The 5,254-nt window shown below is 42.0% G+C and overlaps 1 long non-coding RNA gene across 1 annotated transcript; it reads left to right on the top strand.

Annotated features, from left to right (window-relative positions):
* Positions 1 to 823: 823 nt before the first annotated feature.
* On the top strand, positions 824 to 2,847 carry LOC142814114 (uncharacterized). The gene is made up of 3 exons (XR_012894814.1): positions 824 to 957; positions 2,273 to 2,358; positions 2,723 to 2,847. It is a non-coding gene; the product is annotated as an uncharacterized LOC142814114 (long non-coding RNA).
* Positions 2,848 to 5,254: the final 2,407 nt, after the last annotated feature.

Genomic DNA, 5,254 nt, shown 5'->3' with positions numbered 1-5,254 from the left:
GGTTATGACCAATTCACACGGAAAGCTGTCACTGCACTTATGCACAACCATCGTTTATATTAACAACGTTTAACAAGAACGTGCCCTGCCTTCGCTACAGGTGCTTAGCTAGCTCATTGGGCGACCATATGGAATTACGTGCTGATCATGTGGGTCAGCAAAAAGTTTGTTATAACAACCTCGGCACGTTTCGTGGTGCGTGACAAGCCTTCTAAACATCCGCGACTGTGGATTAATTTGTTCCAGCTTCGACTACGCATTCAATGTTTGCGGCACCATACGCGGAATTGCCAGACACAGACAATGCGAAAAGAAATTCCTCTGGAAAAAGGTGTAGCGATGCTCTTCCGCTATTGCCACGGAGGACGAAATAATTATTGTTTCTGGCCATTCCTTGGTGCACTTTGTTTTCCGCAAGTTTTGCTTCACTATTTTTCGCCCACAGCAATCGCATTCTGTCAAAATACTCAAAGAACCCGAGGCTGATAAATAACCTGCGTCGCTGTGCGGCTGGCTGGAAGGAGAGTTGCCATTTACAAGGAGTCATTCTTGAAGCGCAATTCGGTTGCCTTCCGCGTCGAACCGCCATCTGCCGTATGCGCCATAGCGTTTGCCTTTCGGCGCCGTCTTGGCGGGTTTCCACTCCCCCGCTCACCCCAGCCAGCGTTGCCCCCACAACGGCGGTGTAGATAAGCGAATAGTTGCGTCACCGAACCCCTGCGTCGACAGCTGCGGCGCCGCCGCCAGTGACTCCTCCTTCTCTCTCTCAACGTTGCCCTCTCTGTCTCATTCGTCTTTCAAATGCGTTGCGTTGGTCTGGGGTCTTGGTCGCTGGTTGAGTTCTAGCGAACAGGCGCATCTTCAATGGTGGTCACGCATGACACCGTGTTCGAAGTGACGCTCGGATTAAGGAATATTCATGGAGCAGCGGACACGGACAACGTGGGACTGTTAACGGTGAGTGTACTGTTTTCGTAGGTAGTAATCATACAGCGCTAGCTGGGCGCCTGCAGCAGCTCTGCCGAAGTAGGCTGCCAGCCATTTACAACAGCATACGTTCGCGGGCCTGTTGCAGATGCCCGAATAAACGTGTGACTTAACAAGTTCACACTGTTATGCGCGATGTTGTGTAAGTGCCTGCATCACTCATACAGTGAGTGATGTTATCACTTAACAAGGGCGCGATTCGCTGCTGATCGCACATCGTCTCTACACTGCTCAAAGTGATTGATATTGTTTCCAGATGCGCTTTAGGCTACATCGTAATAACATTTCTATTAATACTCAAATGTGCAGCGTGCTTCTGTAGGTGTAAGCGTAAGAAAAAGAAAGAAATAGAAAAATTTATGTACAGAGGCGCACTGTACGAAATGGCTTTTTTTTTGCTTAAAGACGGTATAGTTTGAGGTGCTGATATGCCGCGATGCTCCCAGCACGTGCGCGTCGGTCTTTTAAAATATTTAGGACACGTGTCACCAGTAACAGGGAAAGATCTAGTATACTTCCAAAAACGCGTTGTTGTGGCTATCGCCGTGCGTTGTTTTCCCTCGTTTCTGTTTGCTGTTTTCGTGCTTTGCTTTCATCTGCGATAACGTTCGGCGTTATAACACAATCGAGAGAGTATACGTGGCTGTGGGAGCTATGTGCGGTAGCTCTAGCACAAGCCATGGCTGCTGCGACGTAGACGGCGTCCGCGCGCTTTGGTGTCGTTCGAGTGCTCCTACTTGCTTGATTGTGTTTAACTGAGTATTTAGGCACGGGTTACGTTTGTAAATCCTGTGGTCAATAATCGCTAATAGCGTGCCCCTGATTGCCATCAGAGGATGGGCTTGGTTGTGGGAATATGCCAGACGCTTTTCTGAAAGCAAGCTTTGAAGAATTTTTTAAAAAAAGAAATACTTTCATACGTGCTAGGCAGTGCCTATTGCAGGGCCGCAACTCTTTAAAAACTGGACGAACTATCTCATCTTTTATCAAATTACAATGAATTAAGATGATTGAAATATAGATGACGAATTTCTGTGCTAGATTAGGTGCACAAATACATGTTCGCAGCCCTACGTCTAGAAAGCAGGCAAATAGGAAGCACAGCGTCAAATTTGGATTAGATGCCATTGACGGAGCTTCTTGTGAGGGTAGAAAGAACGAGAAAATTAATCATTTTTGATGCTCCTATAGAGGCAGTCAGAATTGCACTGATTGCTGAATTGTCACGATTCCTCAGATTGTTAGAGGCGTCATTGAAGTCAGTAAATCTTTTACTTTTTTTCAGACCTCTTCGCTAGTGCCACGCCCAAGATCATTTGTTCTCATGTAAAAGAGAAAGCAGAGATGCCTTCACTGTTTGTACATGAAGAGGTAAGTTTCTTGTGCGTTTTGAATAATGCTACATGTTATGAACGTTGTACTTTAAGAATTGTTTTTCATACTGGTTCACTACCCTAGAAGGAATTGGATTCTTAGGGGAGTTCAGGCTTTCGTAAGTGCCATTTTTGAGCTGTAGTCTTACACTTCACCTCTATTCGGGAATTTGCTGTATGCTGCAAAACTCTTATCTTTATCATACGAAATTATTGGATTGTATGGGTTGTATGCTTTGAGTTCAGTGTACTGTATATTACACGCCATTTCAAAGGATACACACTACACATTCTTCATATATGGTGCTCCCAGAGCAGCAGGAACATCCTTTTATGAGAAGTCATATTTGCTCTTATTACAGGATGAGAGGGTGCCGCTGACGTCCTGCGTAGTCTACCCCGGCCCCAGCCTAGAGCAAGCCTAGTTCCTGAACCTCCACGTGGATGACCGAAAAATCTTCCGTGTCAGTAATGACGAAGAAGGAGTGACAGCACTGATGAGTTGATTTTTGTTTATTTTCAACATTATCTATGGCCGCCAGGCCTTTCACAACCACCGTGATTGAGCGGCTTTTTCTCGGCGTGAGTTTGGAGTTTATCAAAGAAGTTGTTCAGGCAGTACGACATTGAAAATTTTAGTGTCGCAATGCCTGAACAACTTTTTCTAGTGTGGTCATGGTAGATGAATAAATATTGTTATTTCTGTTAGTAATTTTCTTGAATATAGCTGGACCATTCCATGCCAAACGTCCCAGCCACACCGGCGACCATCTGAAATGTATTTGAAAAAAAAAATGTGCTGACTTACTGCGTTGAAAACAGTGAACTGCTAGAACATTCCAGCAAGAAAAAAGTTTTGTTCACGTGGCTGGCTCATAACTTCCTGGCATAATGCCGTCTGTGTGCTGTCTGTGGAAAGCTTCGTTCCAAAACCACCGCTTATTTTTTCTATAGCAAATTCTGTCTACCTGTTAAGTAAATGTGCTTCTGTAAGGTATTTGAAGCTCAATAATATTAGTGCATTTTTTGCCACATTCGCTTCCAAGAATAAAGCCAAAATGTGTGGTGTTTGCATTTTTTGTTGCAATAATGCACATTGTATGAATATCTGAGCAGTGAATACTTACTCCACAGAAGGTATATTTTGAGGAAAAAAATATCTTTAAACCACTCAAACTGCTGAAATATACAAGAAAATATCACGAAATGCACAAAATCAGGATTTTTGTCCGTATTGATATACAATTTGCTCCATGTTGTGATACAATGAAAACTCATCATTATACATAAAACGTAAGAAAATGAAATTTTTTTCTATAACAAAAATCTTATTCAGGAGGGCAAAGCTCATGGTCAATATTTTAAAATGACATTTCTCTTTAACCACAGGTAATGAGAACAGTTTCATTAATATTGACAAGTTCATTCGCATTGAATTTAGTTCTCATTAATATTGTTCTACCAAAAAAACGAGCCCTTGAAGGTATGCTTTTTTTGCTTGATTTGTTTTCGTGTGACAGCATGCAAGTAAAATGACAGTCATTGTCATTCCTTGTGAATGACACATTTTCCGTGTGACAGACTTTAGCACCTGGTCATCTGCAGAAGTTGCATTCATTCTGGAAAGAGGCGAACAGCGGTGACTGACAACACAGACTAACCTGCATTATTCTTTTGTACTATATATGTCACTGTGCATTCATTTATAACTATATAGAGCTCGGATTTCCTGCTGAAAATGTGACAACTGTAGAGTTTCCACATTTTTGCAACAATCCACATGCCTTTCATACACTATTGCACATTTTCGTAAGCACCTTACGAAATCTGTATATTTCCGTAAGACCTTACATTCTGCAATTTCCTTATGAAAGCTTCTGTACACTCCATACATTTTCCTTATCCTTCTATATCTTCTATAATGAACTCTCCGTATGCTCCGTAAATTTCCTTATCTTTCCATATTTTCCATAAAACTCACTCCATCCACGCCATAAAACTTGCTTATCCTTCCATATACTCCATAAAAAGCATTCCATATATGCCATACATATTCCCTATCGTTCCGTATACTCCATAAAAACCTTTCCGTATACGCCATACAATTTCCTTACCTTTCCATATACTCCATAAGAAGCGTTCCGTAAATGCCATACAACTTCCGTATATTTCCATAAAACTCCATATTCTTTCCGTATGTAGCATAAGGAAATGTTACGGAGTCCATATATTTTCCGTAAGATTTCATACGGAACGTTTCAGTAGGGCAGAGATTCTTGTTTCACATATACTCAGTATTTTTACCGCTTGATATTCATGAAGTGACAATGCACACTACAAGTGTGTGTGTTAGGTCCCTGGGAGCAATGTAAATATGCAAATAAGTTGTAGGGTCAGATGCAGCGATGTAACTGCACAAAAGATTAAGTATATATTAGGCTACAGGTTTGGAATCGCATACATATCAGTGGGTTATCAGGAACGTCACCAACAACTTCCTTTCCAACCAGTCTTTGCACCGAGGAAGGGAATGCCTGGCACAGTGCTCGATGTGATGTCTCACGGTTTGCAAACATAGAGAGGTTTCTTAGGCATCATTTTGCACAATACATTTTTTAGATGACAGACTGTATTCGTCCCACATTGATCATACTGATGTCTTTTGTTCTTACTTTGTGCTGTGAATTACTAGGCATTTAGTCATCATGACCTTTAAAAGCTAATTTCAGTGTTCTCTCTCATATTTCTGACAACAGTGTCCTTGCACAAATTGGACAAAAAAGCAACACAGAAAGGCTGTCACAATAAATACACTAACATGGGTATTCTCCTGCAAACAAAAGTCAGCACTGGTCCTGTCATTAGCCGTCTTCCTTCTCTCTTTGTCTTGTTTG

Source organism: Rhipicephalus microplus, chromosome 4 (genome assembly GCF_043290135.1).
Source record: "Rhipicephalus microplus isolate Deutch F79 chromosome 4, USDA_Rmic, whole genome shotgun sequence".
Lineage (NCBI taxonomy): Eukaryota > Metazoa > Arthropoda > Arachnida > Ixodida > Ixodidae > Rhipicephalus > Rhipicephalus microplus.
Note: the sequence above shows the minus strand (reverse complement) of the source record. Positions and strands in the feature narration are given on the sequence as shown.